Source organism: Rhinolophus ferrumequinum, chromosome 5 (genome assembly GCF_004115265.2).
Source record: "Rhinolophus ferrumequinum isolate MPI-CBG mRhiFer1 chromosome 5, mRhiFer1_v1.p, whole genome shotgun sequence".
In the NCBI taxonomy this organism is placed as follows: Eukaryota; Metazoa; Chordata; class Mammalia; order Chiroptera; family Rhinolophidae; genus Rhinolophus; species Rhinolophus ferrumequinum.
In genome coordinates, this window is record NC_046288.1 from 63708759 (window position 1) to 63727272 (window position 18514).

Sequence of the window (18514 nt, forward strand, 5' to 3'; positions counted from 1 at the left end):
GTAGCTTTAAATGGGCTAGGAATTAAAATAAATCTTTTTGAACCAAATACTTTAATAGTTAGTTGCTGTGTCATGTTGGGCAATTTTCGCGAGAAGGTAAGAAAACGGAAAAAGTAATACACAAGGCAAATTGGTTCTGCTCTAAATTAATAGATGCCAGCTTCAATACATGATCGAAAATGTTTGGCAATCCTACTATAGTTCTAGTTCCCTTTAATCTCCTATTTTCCATAGCACCTATTTTAAGCATTACTGAATGTTCACCCCTTTTTTATTTCCTCATTCGTAATAGATGATCAAACCACCAAAATTACAGAAAACTTAATTTACACTAACTCCTAACTTATAGAAGCAATGAGCTGAGGGATATCTACCCATGTTGCCAGTAGTACACATCTTAGCATCCTTCTCTCCTGCCTTAATAGCGCCCTCCTTCCAATTAAATTAAGTCCTTTAAGACAAATAGCATGACCCATGCCCCCTTTGCCTTTATACAATAGATAACATCTCATTAAACCCAGGAAAGAGTGAGGTTTTGTCCCTCTAATATGGCAGAGTAGGTGTTTAGGACAGGTCTTGAGGCAGTATACGCAGTATATTAAGGGCTCCAGAAGACAAACAAATATGAGGGTTTTCATCAAATTTTACCCACAATGTTAGAGGAAATGCAGTGACATTTTTAAAGACTTTACAATGCTAGAAATTCTCAATTTTCTATACTCCAGTATACTAATGTCTCCTAATAATTGATACACAGAACTGAATCCATATCTCCAACTAGTTTGGACAAGGTCTGTCTGTACTCTACTTCCCCACCTTCCCCCACCAATGTCAGTAGAGAAACAAGTTTCCCACTTGTATAACATGTTCAAGGATGAGAATACCCTTCTCTCCAACATTCTCTGAGAATGTACATCCTGCAGAAGGCTCAAACTTCCTAATGTCATGTAAGAAATCCCTTTAAGTCTTGTATTGTTTTGTATTTAAAGACGATTTTCCTCTAGGAGAAAATTATGTAATTTCCTGGCCTAGAAGTTGCAATGGTAGTTCTGACAGTTATTGGGCAATGATTCCCCACCTAGTCAGGGAATTTGAGCTTTACAGTAGAAAATAGTAACCTGAGTTTTGAATGTTTGAGTAGCACTGAGCTACTCCTCATTGAGAACAGAAACATCATTTCTTAGCAATTCCAATGAACTTGTCACAGTGAATTCTTGATTATTGATATGACTTGCTTTCTTGGTAGGAAAATTTCACACTGAGAGGGATGTTTTGATACGATGAATTTTTGTTTTAATTCTCCCATTTTTATTAATAGAAAGTAGTGTAAAAATTTTTAAAAAAAAGGTTTATGCTTGTTTAACCTAACAAATCATACAGATTTAAGAAAACTTTATTATTTATTATTCTCTTTTTTATTATTACCCCCAAACTCTCTTCCTCAATAACACCTTCTCAAAGTATTCTGAAAATTGCTAGAAATAAGAATGCTTAGGTTATTTTATGGCCAATTTAATTCTTGACCTCTTCACTTACACTGTCAAAAATGTCAATTAGTGTCAAAGATATCAGTGGCTTCTAAAAAATTCTCATCTATTTCAGGAAGTTTAGGATAGGTTATTACTTTACTCCACATTGACCTTAGGCCAAGTTGTCATAACTTGTGAATATAAGATGATTAACCGTATGGCCCATTATAGATCTGATTTCAAATAAAATAGAATAGATTTGATTGAGACTGTCTTCAATTTTAAATGTGTTTAAGCAATGGGTATACTCTAGTATATACATGTTTCTTATGTATATTTAGATATATCATTGATTTTTATGTTTCTTTTATATGTGAAAAATATCTGTGGTTAAACTTACCCAAACAGCCACCTCCTTTGTCTTCCTTCCTCGTGTCAAAAACCGTAAATATATTTATTTTTATAATTGGCTTCAGGATCTCATTATTAGATAGTCCACTTACCAATATTAATGATTATATGAATCTATTATAAAGAATGTGTTATATTTATGATTTGTATATGTGTCTGTACTATGTGTGAATATATATTATCGTTGGCAATTACTGCTTTCTCTATTCAGTAATTCAAATTTCATGCTCAATAAAATATCTGTCCTCATATATTCCTTATTCTTGAGACAGTTATGAATACAAGAACACTCAGAGACTAAGTAGATACTGCCAGTAGTAGGCTAAACATCTGACCCTGGGTGGTTAAGATGCCAGAGAAGTGAACAAAATTTGAAGAGTACTGACACGATAGGTGAAGGAAGTAAAGTCCTGTGTGTTCCTATGTTAGACATTGTTTACAAGGAAGTTATGAACTTAGAGGTGCAATTATCTTTTAGAATTAGTGTTTTTGTTTTCTTTGGGTAAATACCCAGAAGCATTGTATACCAACTATGCTTACTTTTAAAAACTATAATTTCTGCTTTTTTTTTTTTTAAGCAAGTTACAGAATAACAAAGATGGGGACATTTTCTCATTGCTGAAGAACTCTGAACAAAATATCCTGGCCAATTTACTGACCGAGTCACCAGGGGAAGAGAGAGAGGGAAAGGCTAGTAGTCGTGGAAAAGACCTGAATCTTAGTCAAGGCCCCTGGTAAGGAGCCCCCTGAAAAAAGGCACCTGATCTAGGGACGCGGATATGCAGGTGAGTATTTCTTGCCCAAGAGGAAGGGCCCAGTCCTTAACTCCCTCAGAGACCATAATGCACTGGCTGTGCTGTGCATTCAACTGTTGTGAAAAGGCAGCTTCCCTCAGGAGGCTTGTCAGGCACACCTTGTAATTGCCTATGGTTAGTCCTCAAAGGTCCAACATAGGATTTTGGCGTGGCACCAGAGTCCTTAACTTTATAGGTAAGAGCTGGGCTTTGAATCTGTTTCTTCATCTGTGAAAAAGGATGATACTATTGTTGAGAGAACGTCCAAACCTGTAGAACACTTTATAAGCATTTATTTGAGCCAGAGTTTTGAGGACATGCCTGGATGCAAAATCTCAGTGGATTGAGAAAATGCTCCAGAGAGTGCCAGTTTTGCAGCTTATTTTATACATTTAGAATCAAAGGAGAAAACTCAAGAAAGGTTGCATGAAATCTATTGGTGGTAGAGTAAGGAGATGGGAGATAGCAAAGCAGCGAAATATCTAGGATTGGATAAAAAGCGAAATGAAGAAACAAATACATCTTTTACATTGGTGGGTAGAGATAATAATTAACATTGCAGTACATAGAGAGGGTATGGGGGGAACAAAATAACAATGAGGGGTTTCGTGGTCTCATGCTCTGGTGGTCGTATGCTCTCGTGCAGGTATTTGTGCCTTGGACGGGTCTGGAAAAGAAAATTACTCTGACATTTCAAATGTATATTATCCTAGATGCATAAGAACAACGGACAGGGCTCACTTACGGTAAAGACTCACCTGTGCTAAGGAAGCTATAGGCCTGAGACGCGACTACCCGGCATAACCTGCCCAGTTAGGAATTTATGATCAGGCTATCCTGTGTGATTGCTTTCAGTCACTGAGCTTTCCCTCTCTGCCAGGCAGCCCCTTGATCTCGTAGGGTCTGCTATGTTGCCCCTTTTCATTCAGAATACCTATTTTGTAAATCGAGTGTGAGGTTAAAATTAAGTCATGTATATAACAATTCTTAGCATGGTGTATATCCTAAACTAGCTCAATAAAGGTTAGCTATTATTGCCTTCAAAAAGCTAGAACTTTTCAGAATATTTCATTAGATATTAAAGGAAGAAAAATACAACTACATATAATTACATATGGATATTAATAGAAATAAAATAGCTGAAAGATTTTAAGTTTGAGTACCATGATAGTTCACTTTAGATTGGCGCTGCCATTTTGTATCTTAGTACATTTACACTCTTGTTATATTTATACCTAAGTCTAATGGTGCAATTCAAGTTTGCATGTACCTTGTCTTATTTCAGCTTTCTTTAATATGGTGACTTTTTTTTACACATCTGGTTAGAACACCAAGGAATAATGAATTAAAAATAAGATGTACTTTTTTCTTTCTTTTTGATTTTTTTAAAGCTGAGCTTCTGTTATAGTTATAATTGAATTACATGAATCATTAATTCTTTTATGATATGTTTATGTACATAATGTGTATCGTGTAAAAGGCTTGTTCATGATGACTGCATCAATGTAACAGATAACAGTAGATGGATAACATAAATAGTTGTATTAGTGATGGGTTTACATGCTTGCTTGGAGGTTCTAAATGAAGATCTGTGATTAGTTCCTGGTAGCTTGATGATAAAGTCACAGTACACTCATGCAGTGTCCACTATGACCCTCAAAAAGGTTGATTCAGGGGCTAGAAAAGGAAAATAACTTTTACCATATTGACATAGGAAGGAAACTTTTGCTTTACATAGACACAGTACAGTGTACTACAGAGAATTTTGCATTTTGTGTCAGAGAATTCAAATTATAGGTATTATTCTTTCCACATAATAGCTGTTTAGCCTTGAATAAGTAAAGCAAAATCAATGTCTCATGTCCTCTTGCTATCATTTCCTCATTTTTAAAATGTAGGCCTGATAATAGATATGTTGCATATCTCATAGTATTTGTTCATACATAAAAACCCTTTAGGGCCTGTGAGAAACTATAAAACTCCACTTGCATGTTCATAACTAAAGGCTGGTCTCTGCAGTAGGTAGTCCTTAGTGCAAACCTGATTCTACCAAATACAAGGTCTTTAATCTTGGACAAATTACCTAACCTTAGCAATGGCATCTGTAAAACAGGGATTATAACAGTGTTAATTTATATGAGTATTTTGAAAATTACATGTTAATTTAAATAAATTTTTATCAAGGCATTTTGTACATTATGCATACTCATTAAATAGTATCTTTCATCATTACAAGCATCATAATTTAGGTATTTTTTATTTTATGTCTGCTGTTATCTATATTTCCTAGCATACAAACATTGATTAAAGTAAATAAACACTAGTCTGTTTAGAGGAACTCATACTGATTTTTGAATTTGCATGTGGTTTTGACATATTGTAATGGATGATTACCAAGAGTATTTTAGTCTTGGAATCAATTATCCCTTATTTATACCACACACAGGTTATAGAGATTCTTATTTATAATTATAGGAAAGCTCATTTTGCAGTAGTCACAAAAACTGTCCTACAAGGATAAAAAGTTGTCAGGGAATAACAAACTCTTAGTATTCTACTTTAAGATTATTAGCAATAATACAGCCTGCTCAACAGAGTTAGAGTTTGGAAACCTAAATCCTGGAAAACCTATTTCATAGAATACCTCTGAACTGTCATACAATCAATTCATATAGAAATACCCTTTTCTCTTCAAGGTCATTTGCTCTATCAATATTGCCAGTCACTCAGAGCTATAAGCTCAAGTCTGTATGTACATAAATATTTTTCCGTATTAAGATATTTTTCAGCTAGCAATGTCTGATAAAATGAACTTACATATTGTCAAGATAGATATACTACTGGATTTAAATTTTATCTGAATGTAAAATAATTGGGAAATAAAATATGACAATTTAAAGAACATGTTTACTTTATATGTATAAAATTAATATACCCCTTGAAGTAAAACTTGATTCATGATTACATGTGCAAACATGACATGCATCTTCCAGCGTATTTACCAAGAAAATGCTGGACTTTAGGTCATTACTAACAGTTTTTAAATAAGAATGTCAGAGACAGTTGTTAAAATGAAAATACAACAGACCAACTTGTATCATTTTTTTGATAATTACTTTTTTTAGGAATGATGTCAGATCTTTATTATCTTTTTAATCAATGATTGGCAATAATTTCATGAAGAACCTTCATTGTTGTTTGAAGAGTAGGTGTGTATTCGAAGTTAAACAGATTCTTCTCAGAATAAACTTGTAATTCAACATGCAAACTCCCCAAATAGTAAATACAATGAGATAGATTACAGATCCTATTGATAATGGCAGTTGGAATATATATAGATCTCAAATATTTGATGACTTTACTTTGTGGTCTTCATTCTACGTTCTAAACATAATCTTATGTGGTAATTAAAAATAAAAAAAACAAACAACAAAAAACACAAGAACAATACTTTTGTAAGTAGGCCTTATGGTGGAAAACTACTTCAGCTTCTGTATGTCTGGAAAGATATTTACTAATCCTTCATATCTAAAGAATAACTTTGCTGGATACATTATTTTTGGCTGGTAATTTATCTCTTTTAATAGTTTGGATATTTAATTCCACTTCCTCCTGGCTTGTAGCGTTTCTGCTGAAAAAATATGATGATAATCTAATGCACTTTCTTTATAGGTTACCATCTTCTTTTACCTGGCAGACTTGAGAATTCTTTCTTTGTCATTAATTTTTGACAGGTTTAATACAATGTGCCTTGGAGAAGGCCTGTTGGGATTGAGGCAATTAAGTGTCCTGTTTGATTCTTGGATTTGAGGATCCAGTTCTTTCCATAGGTTTGGGAAGGTCTCATTGACTATTTGTTTGAATAGGCTCTCTGTGCCCTTCTCCCTCTCTTCCCCTTCTGGTATGCCCGTTATTCTTATATTGCTCTTTCTGATGGAGTTCAGATAGTTCTTGTACAGTTCTTTCATTTCTTTTAACTCTTAAGTCTCTCACTTTTTATATCTGTGTCATTTGCTGACTTCTATCTTCAATGCCAGTAATTCTTTCCTCCATCTGGTCAGCTCTGTTTCCTAAGCTCACTATTTGATTCTTCATCTCTTTTATTGAGTTTTTCATCTCCAGAATTTCCACTTGGTTCTTTTTAAAGTTGTAATCTCTTTATTATTCATTTTGTTCATTGATTTTATTTCTGAGTTCATTAAACCACCTATCTGAGTTTTCTTGCATCTTGTTGAGTTTTTTCAGAACTGCAATCTTGAATTCTCTGTCACTGAAGTCACATATATCCATGTCTTTAAGTTTATTTTCTGTATATATTTTTTAAATTTTCTTTCTGAGCCACCTTGTTACCTTAGTGTTTATGGTAATTGATGTATTGTTTTTCTCCTAGTCATCTATGGGAATGAAATATGTAGCAGGTTGATAAGAAGAAGTCTTTCTTTTGTTTTCCAGTAGATAGCACTCAAGTGTTTTGTTTTTTCTTGCACTACTCCAACTGGCTTTTTGGATCTCTACTAGGTGCTGGGAGATCCCTTGTATTGTCTGGAGAGGTGGGTAATACTGCTGTGACTAGGTCACTTGGATCTCAGGGTACCTCTCATGGGAGAATGTGGTAGGCGATGGGATTATGAGTCCCTGAAATCCCAGAGCTTCCCCTGCAGTCAGATGCAGTACTGTGTTGCCTGAGTTGCCCCAGGAAATACTGTAGGGGATTATTCTACTTGAAACAAAAAGGATAAAAAAAACTAAACTATGAGAAAGAGGACTGATAGACAGACAGAAGCAGGAAATTACAACTGCTGTTCAGAACAGGGTACTTACTGATGCACTTAAATGTAATGTAAAGGTTAGAGTAGGTAAAAACTAAAAAAAAGAAAGAGAGAAGATGAAGATAACTGCTACAACAAGTTGGAAATGAACTCATAGCATAAATAGGGATAATTTGTAACAACAAAAACACTAAAGGATAGAGAGTAGAGGTATGAATATGCAAAAGGGAACGAAGATAAGATCCATGCAGAAGAAAAAGGACTATTGTATAGTGAAACTTTCTTTTACATAAACTTCATGGTAACCACACATACACACAAAAATCACAACTGAGACATAAAAAAAGAGAAACCAGAGGTAAAAAATATAGAATACTATTATACTAAAATAACAGATAGAACCACAAGGGCAAAGAAACACTGAGCTACCAGAAAACCAAAGATAAAATAGCTATAGGAAATCACATATCAATAATCACTCTAAATGTAAGTAATCTCAACTTACCAATAAAAGAAACACAGAATAGCAGATTGAATCGAAAAACAAAACCCAACCATATGCTGCCTTCAAAAGACATATTTCAGCTGCAAGGACAAATACAGGCTCAAAGTGAAAGGGTAGAAAACAATACTCCAAACAAATGGCATCCAGAGAAAAGTAGGTATACCATACTTATATCTGACAAAATATTCAAGATAAAAAAAATAGCAAGAAACAAAGATGGATATTTCATAATGATAAATGGGACAATACACCAAGAAGACATGTAGGTTCCCAATCAGGGTGCACCAAAATATATAAATCAACTACTAACAAAACTAAAGGGAGAAATTGAGAAAAACACAATTATGGTATGGAACCTAAATACTCTATTGACACCTATGGATAGAACTTCCAAACAGAAAATCAAGATGGAGGAAATATCAGCCTTAAATGAAACATAAGATCAAATTGATATAATTGACCTTTACAAATCCTTTCATTCCAGAATACTATATTATATGTTCTTCTCTAGTGCACTTGGGACGTTCTCAAGGATAGATCATATGTTGGGACACAAAACTAACCTAAGCAAATTTAAGATGATTGAAATCATACTTAGCTTATTCTCTGAGCACAGTGCTTTGAAATTGGAGATCAACTGCAAAAAGAAAGTAGGAAAAGACACAAATATGTGGTGTTAAACAGCATGCTCCTGAAGAATGACTGGGTCAAAGAAGAAATAAAAGAAGAGATCAAAAGATACACAGAAACAAATGAGAATGAAAATGCAACATATCAAAATCATTGGGATGCTGTGAAAGCCATAATAGAGGGAAATTTATATCATCACGGGCCTATCTCAAGAAACAAGAAAAATCCCAAAGAAACAACTTACCATTACATCTTAAAAAACTAGCAAAAAGACCAAATGAAACCCAAAGTCAGCAGAAAGAAGGAAATAATAAAAATTAGAGCAGAAATAAATGAATTAGAGAATAAAAAGACAATAGAAAAAAATTAATGTAACAAAAAGCTGGTTTTATGAAAAGATTAATACAATTGACAAAACCCTGGCTAGACTCACTATGAAAAAAAGAGTAAATACACAAAGAAACAAAATCAGAAATAAAAGAGGAAAATTTACAATGGATAGCACAGAAATACAAAGAATCATACAAGAACACTATGAAGTACTATATGCCACCAGATTAAAAAAACCTAGAAGAAATGGACAAGTTCTTAGAAACATATAACCTTCCTAGACTGAATCATGAAGAATTAGAAAATCTAAATGGACTGGTCAACAGTAAGGAAATTGAAACAATCATCTAAAACCTCCCCAAAAGGAAAAGATGTCTTTACTAGTGAATTCTACCAAACATTAAATGATGATTTAATACGTGTCCTTTTCAAACTCTGACAAAAATTGAAGATGAGGCAAAACTTTCTAACTCATCTTATGAGGTCCCTATTACTGTGACACAAAACCTGGTAAGGATAATACACAAAGAAGAAAACTACAGGCCAATATCTCTGACAAATACTGATTCAAAAATCCTAAACAAAATACTAGCAAATCAAATACAGCAATACATCAAAAAGATTATACATCACAATCAAATGGGGTTCATTCCAAGGGCTCAGGGATTTTTCAACACACAAATTTATCAACGTGATACACCACATAAACAAAGCAAAGGATAAAAATCATATGATCATATCAATAGACACAGAAAAGTATTTGACAAGATACAACATCCATTTATGATTAAAACAATAAAGTGGGTATGGAAGGAAAGTAACTCAACATAATAAAGGCCACATGTGACAGACCCTCAACTAATATCATACTTAATGATGAAAAACTGAAAGCTTTTCCTCTAAGATCAGAAACAAGAAAAAGATGCCCCCTTTCTTCACTGTTATTCAACACAATATAGGAAGTCCTAGCCAAAGCAATCAGATAAGAGAAGGGAATAAAAGACATCAAAATTGAGAATGAAGAAGTCAAATTGTCATTTTTTTCAGACAACATAATTTTTTTATATTGAAAATCCTAAAGACTCCACCAAGAAAACTATTAGAAACAATAAACAAATATAATAAGTATAAGGATACAAAAATCATTGTACAAAAATCCATTAGATTCCTACACACTAACAATGAAATTTCAGAAAAAGAAATGAAAAAAAAGTTCCTTTTGCAATTGCAACAAAAAGAATAAAATAACTAGGAATAAGCTATACACTAAAAACTACAAGACATTTTTGAAAGATATTGAAGAAGACACAGAGAAATGGAAAAATATTCCATGTTCATGCTTTGGAAGAATCAACATAGTTAAAATTGCCATATTGCCCAAATCAATATATAGATTTAATGCAATCCCCATCAAAATCCCAATGACATGTTTTAAAGAAATAGAACAAGAAATCATCAGAGTTTCATGAAATCACTAAAGACCCCAAATAACAAAGCACTCCTGAGGAAAAAAGACTAAGGCCTGAGGGATCACACTCCTTGACTTCAAATTACACTACAAAACGACAATTATCAAAATAGCATGGCATTGGCAGAAAACCCAACACACAGACCAATGGAATAGAATTGGAAACCCAGAAATAAACCCACATATATAAGCGCAGATAATTTTACACAAAGGAGTCAAAAACATACAATGGAGAAAACAAAGCCTTTTCAATAAATAGTGCTGGGAAAATTCGAAAACCACATGCAAAAGAATGAAAGTAGACTATTATCAGTCACCACACATCAAAATTAACTCAAAATGCCTTAAAGATGTAAATATAAGACCTAAAGCAATACACTGCATAGAAGAAAGCATAGGTACAAAATTTATGGATCTTGGATTCAGAGAGGATTTTATGAATTTGACCTTAAAGGCAAGGGAAGTAAAAGCTAAAATAAATTAATGGGACTATATCAAACTAAAAAGCAAAATAAATCCTCAACAAAACAAAGAGGCAACCAACTGAATGGGAGAAGATATTTGCAAACAACACCTCTGATGGGGGACCAATATCCAAAATGTATAAAGAACTCATACAAATCAACAGCAACAACAAAAACCCCACACAATCCAATTAAAAAATGGGCAAAGGAGCTGAACAGACATTTCTCTCAAGAAGACATACAAATGTGCCAACAGATATATGACAACATGCTCAACTTCACTAGCTAATAGGGAAATACAAATCAAAACCACAATGAGATGCTATCTCACACTTGTTAGAATGTCTGTTATCAAGAAAACAAGTGTTGGAGAGGTTGTGAATGGTGTAGAATGCATCAAAGGATAATTCACTCTTCATGTCAGCATATTAAATATAAATACAATATTTATATAAGAAAGCAGTAATACTTCGGCTTGTTTCCAAATCTTCTCTAGAGTTTCCTCAATTTGTTTACTGCTTTCTATTTATTTATATCAATCTGTTTGCAGTACCTGCAAAATGTATCCAGAATCTACTTCTTACCATATCCAAAACGTGACATAGTACACTTCCTACCACCTCTTTTGACACATTCTCCTTCTGTTATTATCCATTTCGCTCATTCCTGCCCAACCATAGCCTTCAAATTATCTTGGAAATTGTATGCTATTGGGGACACCACATGGCATATGAATAAGAAATTCAGAAATTGTGAGCTGTAAGGAAACTTGGAGTTCAATTAGTTTGATCCTCTGATGTTATTTTCAGTGAGGAAACTTGAAGTCCAAGAGCAACTTAAAACTTCTTCAAGTATTCCAGCAGATGCTGGGTTATCACTTGCCACGGTTGTTGTTCAGGAATTTCTGCAGAGGGAAAATGTTTTGTATATGGCATGTAGATTCTCTTTCTAACTTAAAGATGTATGATTCCATGAAGTAAATTGTGGTGTATCTCACCTTTGTATTTTGCTCTCTAAATACCGTACTATCAATAATGGCTTTAGCTTCTTTGTCAGTCACTTGATGGTGCAACGTAAGGGTCGATCTTGGGTACTTAGATGGCACAGTAGCTGAGCTGAATTCTAGGACTCAGCATATCAAAATCTGACAAGCTCTTTGGATCAAGAAAACAGAAATCAAGAACATAGAAATAGTGGAATAATCAGGATATTGAGATATCAGACTGGGTTTTAAATGCAAGTTTTCAGTGTTGGGCTTCAGTCAAATTTTGGCCCAGATGTTTTTGCTCTGGAAACAAAAACAAACAAAACAACAAAACATAACAAAACCACCATAAACTTTGAACAATTCTAGTTAAAGTAGAAGTGTTTATTCATTAAGTTCTTGATGATAAAGCCATAAAGTTTTAAATGATATTGTAAAGTTTAAAAATAAATTGAAATAGTCAAAAAATATTCTAGAGGGTAAGAAATTGATATGACATTTGATGTAATCACGAATCTGGCAGAAATTCTATGTTCTATTGACAAAGGTGAAGTGGAAGAAAGAGAGACACATAAACAAGTTGTTATTAGGAGATTTTTCAGGAATCCCAAATTCTTAGTATATTCCTGCTAATCATCTATGTCAGAGGAGTTTTATTGAATCTGCAGCAACATTCTAGCATAAAAGTGGAGTAATCAAGAAAGACTAAACTAATTTCCATATCTGTTTAAGAAGCCAAGAAAGACTAGTCATTAAAAAGTACTTCTCTGAAAAAATGTTTACATTTAAGAAAGAGCACTTAAATAGTTAAACTTCTGTTGTTAATTTAGGCCCTGACAAATTAGGAAGGGGGTAAAAAAAAAGGCACTAATGAATGGCAGTGTACTTAGGGTATTTATAATTTATGTATGATTTATACCCTGGATAAAGTAGGTTGTAGAAATGGAAAGGCAGAACTCAGAGTGGGAAAGGTCAGAAACGTTTTTCTCAAATGGCATGGCTTGTAGGAATGAGTATGGAGTATCTGTCAAGGAGAAGCTGTGTTTTTCCTTTTTGTCATTGAATGGAGCACATTCTGCCTAAAGACTACAGGATTCCACTGCTGCTAATTGCGCTCCTCTTATTTTCAGTTTGACAAATTATTGGCTTCAGTGAAAATGGCTGAAAGTCTCTACATTTAATGAAAGCAATCTTATTATTTCTCTAGAGTTTCATTTTATTAACTTTCAGACAGAGATAAATGTAAAGAATTAATCATGCAATGTATCATAGTTAGTACATACTTTTGATTTCAACAGTTTTTCAGGGAGTATAAATTAGTTTTAGAAAGGCAGACTATAAGAAATGATTATCAAAACAATCTTTCTTTAATTATGACATTTGAAATTTAATGTAGTAATGTTTATATCAAATTGTATATGCCCCCAATTGATAAACAGCTAATGACAATGTGCTGTATAAATGTATTAAATAATGTTGAAACTAATACCTTAGCCTGGATATTTTTTTTTCTTATCAATTAGAGAGTTCATAAGGACATTTATAAATTATACAGCTTTGAGTATAATACATTCAAGTGTTTCCTGGGGCTATAGCAGCATTTAGTCTAACCCTGATTTAATAACCATATTGACAAGAAAACAAAATTATTTTATAGAACAGTTGAAGCTAAAAGTAAAGATGCCTTGATAGAGCTTTTAACTTGGTGTGTGATCAAAATATGAAATCTAATGGACCGATTTGAGGGAGCGGTTTAATAGCATCAGGCATCTGTATCTAATTAGTGCTAATATCACTAAAAGGAATAAAAGGTATGTTCCAATTTGAACAGAAACAGTCTTGTAAATGCTTCTTTTAAAATATAATTTATGCTGTGGGAAAAAAAAACTTTTTGGAGACAACATGTTTTTGGATACTGATTTTAGTTGTTTCTTAAAACTGGTATTATTTGTTTTAGCTAGGAAGTTTGCTTTGTTGAGGTTGTATTTAAAACATTCTTAATTGTTCAAGATATTTGAAAGTGTATCTGAGACCAACACTTAATATGGCACATTAAAGGATATTTGTTCCCAAAGAAGGGGTATTTGTAACTGATTAGCTTGAAGTTGTTAAAATTGATGTGATGATTAAAATATAAGACACAGTAACAAGTTTTAATGCAGAGGATGGCTTGATTAAAAAGTATGATGATTTAAATAATTAGATAATGTACAGGCTCTCACAAAAGGTAAAATTTCATTCTTTTTTATGGCTGAGTAATATCCCATTGTATATATGTACCATCTCTAGTTTATCCAGTTATCTATTGGTGGGCATTTAAGTTGTTTCCATATCTTGGCTGTTGTAAATAGTGCTATAGTGAACATAGAAGTGCATGTGTCTTTTTGAATTAGTGTTTTGGATTCTTCAAATAAATACCCAGAAGTGAAATTGCTGGGTCATAAGGTAGTTCTATTTTTATTTTTTTGAGGAATCTCCAAACTGTTTTCACCAGTGGCTGCACCAATTTGCAATCCCACCAAGAGTGCACAAGGGTTCCCCTTACTCCACATCCTTGCCAACACTTGTTGCTTGTTGATTTATTGATGATAGCCATTCTGACAGATGTGAGATGATATCTTATTGTGGTTTTAATTTACATTTCTCAGATAGTGACTTTGAGCATCTTTTCATATGTCTATTGTCTCTCTGTATGCCCTTTTTTGGAGAATTGTCTATTTAGGTCCTCTGCCCAATTGTTAATTGGATTGTTCTTTTGATGTTGAGTTATGTGAGTTCTTTGTAAATTTTGGATATTAACCCCTTATCAGATGTATCATTGGCTAACGTCTTCTCTCATTCAGTGGGGTGTCTTTATTTTGTTGATAGATTTCTTTGCTATGAAAAAACTTTTTAGTTTTATGTAGTCCCATTTGTTTATTTTTTCTTTTTGCCCTTGCCTGAGGAGATATATCAGAAAAAAATATTACTAGAGCAATGTCAGACAGTTTCCTGACCAAATTTTCTTCTAAAGTTTTATGGTTTTCAGTCTTACATTTAAGTCTTTAATCCATTTTAAGTTTATTTATGTATGTGGTGTGAGAAGATGGTCCAGTTTCATTTTTTCTTGTTTTTTTGCATGAATCTGTTTAGTTTTCGCAACACCATATAATGAATAGACTGTCTTTACCCCACTACATATTCTTACCTCCTTTGTCACAGATTAAATGACTATATAGGCATGGGTTTATTTCTGGGCTCATAGATGGATTTAGAAGTTATTATGCTAAGTGAAATAGTCAGACCGAGAAAGACAAATACCATATGATCTCACTTATATGTGAAATCTGAAGAACAAAATAAATAAACAAATAAAACAGACAGACTTGTAGTTACAGGTAACAAACTAATGGCTGCCAGAGGGGAGGGGTTGGTGGGCTGGGAGAAAAGGGTGAAGGAATTAAAAAATAAAAATTGGTAGTTACAAAATAGTCATAGAAATGTAAAGTACAGCATTGAGAATATAGTCAATAATGTTGCAAGAACTATGTCTAGTTCCAGGTGGGTACTAGACTAACTGGGGGGAATCACTGCATAAATTTTATAAATGTTTAAGCACTATGCTGTACATCTAACACTAATATAAAATAATATTGAATGTTAACTGTAAACTGAAAAAAAATAATTAAAGAAAGTAGATAATATATAGGCAACAACCTGGAAAAGGATGTTGCTGACTCCTTCTTATTTATAAATAAATTGATTAGGTAATAGAACAGATTCCATATTAAGTAATGATTTATATAAAATGGATATGAGTATGTTATACTATCTTATATTTGATAATGGATTCCATTAATATTTAGCAGCCACTTATTCAATGCATGCTGTACGTGTCAGACATTTTACTAAGCACTTAAAAAAAAGATGAATAGGAGAATTTCTTCTCTCAAGATGATTACTTTTTGGTAGGGAAGGTAAAAATAAATCATATAAATAAATATCTGTCTATACATTCGTATAATAAGAGCAAAATTAAATGTTTGGGTTATTGTAAATAGTTATATTACAGAAACATGTAACAAATAAATTATAGGACATCTGAATTCATTCATTTGCTTATACATTTATAAAGATTAATGTAGGCCTATATTTAACCAAATAGCTAAATAGGTAGCTATCATAACTACAGTGTGTTTTTAGTGTCTTTTTTTTTTCCTCCTAGCGAGAGATTTCTGGGGACTATTTGGGCCAATTTTGGTGTATTCTTTCTTTTTAACTCTGTCTGCTCATGCATTCCAAGCCCATGTGCTGCCAATATTGATCTATGGATATGCATTGTTGTGCAAAAGACTTGAATTACAGCAGATATAAAGGTTAGTATGTGTTTACGGTTGCTTAAGTTCAATCTTTGCAATACAGAGTTTGTATCATGCATGCCCAACATACACACACACACACACACACACACACACACACACACACACACACACCACATACACACGCACACACATACACATTCTCTCATATTTCTTTCCTATGGTGCTTATTTTAGGTTGAAAAATTGGTCCACCCTCTTTTGGTCATAATGGCTAGATTGAAAATAGAAATTACAATGCAGTGGTTTTTTTTTTTGTTTTGTTTTTTTAATGAAGTAATTAGGAGTTACTCTTAAGGATTTACATACTGAGGATATGCCTCTGAAGAGACCTTTGTAGGAAACGGATTCTGCTAGGAATTTAAGTTCAACAGATCATTATGAAATAAAATACTTTTAACTAACATTGCCTTTCAGTGAATTGCTGAACCAAAGTTTTTCTAAATTTTTAACCTTTCACATGTATATCTTCACTAGCTGGTTTTAAGTTGACTAAGTGAATTGGTTGTGATGGTGGAATCAAGAACATTCAGTTTATGGGGCTGGCCCGATGGCTCAGGCGGTTAGACCTCCATGCTCCTAACTCCGAAGGCTGCCGGTTCAATTCCCACATGGGCCAGTGGGCTCTCAACCACAAGGTTGCCAGTTCAATTCCTCGAGTCCCGCAAGGGATGGTGGGCTCTGCCCCCTGCAACTAAGATTGAACACGGCACCTTGACCTGAGCTGCCGCTGAGCTCCCGGATGGCTCAGTTGGTTGGAGCGTGTCCTCTCAACCACAAGGTTGCCGGTTCAACACCCACAAGGGATGGTGGGCTGCGCCCCCTGCAACTAGCAACTGGCAACTGGACCTGGAGCTGAGCTGCGCCCTCCACAACTAAGATTGAAAGGACAACAACTTGACTTGGAAAAAAGTCCTGGAAGTACACACTGTTCCCCTTCCCCAATAAAATCTTTAAAAAAAAAAACAAACAAAAAAAAAAACATTCAGTTTAGGAAAAGAAGGATAAACTTAAAATAATATTTCAGAATCAATTAAGCAAAATTTAAATATTGCTTAATATTTAATTTTTAATATAGACACCTAGAAGGCTTCAATGTAGCTCTTTCATCATCTACTTGAGGGGTTCTTTATTTTTGTCTGTTTTCTTAGCAATTGTTTTAGTTCTTCCAGAAGCCTGTATAGAATTTGAGATTTCATGGAACTATGTTCTGATCACTTGTAAATCTTGTCCTCTGTATTATTTTCTGTTCATTTAATATACGAGTTAAAGTGGAGAAATTCACATTAGTGTAAGGGATTCTATTTGCCATATATTTTAGATGTAAAAACAAAGAAGAGTGTCTCCTTTCTTCTGTTTAAAAACTTATAATCTGTATTTATTTTGTACAAGTTAGCTAAATAAAAATCTTTTAAACTTGGTATGAATTTATCAAAGCCAAATTCAAAATAAGCGCAGCAATGTCAGACCAAGTCTATTATATACAAACACTTTTAATACCTTACAGCATTTTATTGTTTTTATTGACTATTCTTTCATATTAACGTGTTTATTTATATTGTACTTTGTAAAATAAACCAGTGCTCTAAAATTAGAACTGGAGAACTAGATACTATCTAATTCTATCACAAAATCCTTAAAATAAAAATTAATGTGCATTGCAATGCAAATTAAAATGTTTCGTGAAGCTTTACATCTGATAAATGTAAATTATTTTTTAAGAAAAGGAATATTAACCTTTTGAAAGAAATCTGGATATAATTGTCTACTGGTTAATCGAATAGTATTTTGGATTAGGAATTGGAAGATTGGGTTCTAGATGAAGTCTAGCATCATGACCAGAAGCAATTTCCAGCATCAGGATCAGTTCCTTCCTTGATTTTATCATTAAAAGGAGGAGATTAGAGTATGTAAGCTATATGTTAGTCTGAAAAATTTCAGCTTTTTCTCTCTGAAACTTCAAAGTTCCTTCTGTCTCTGCTTCTAGTTTATAAAAATATGTAATAAAACACTGCAGCAGGAGTGCTCTATAGTTTTTTTTTCTCTTTTAAGCATGTTTATTATTCTTATTTTTTTAAGTTTGTTATATCTTTAGAATAAGGTATAGTTTTAAAGATATATACTTTATTTTTTCTTTTAAGTTCATTGGGGTGACAATTGTTAACAAAGTTACATAGATTTCAGGTGTGCAATTCTGTAATACATTATCTACATGTCACATTGTGTGTTCACCACCCAGAGTCAGGTCTCTTTCCATCACCATATGTTTGATGCCCTTTACCCTCATCTACTACTATTTTACAGTCTAAAAATCACTCAAAGTTTTCCATAG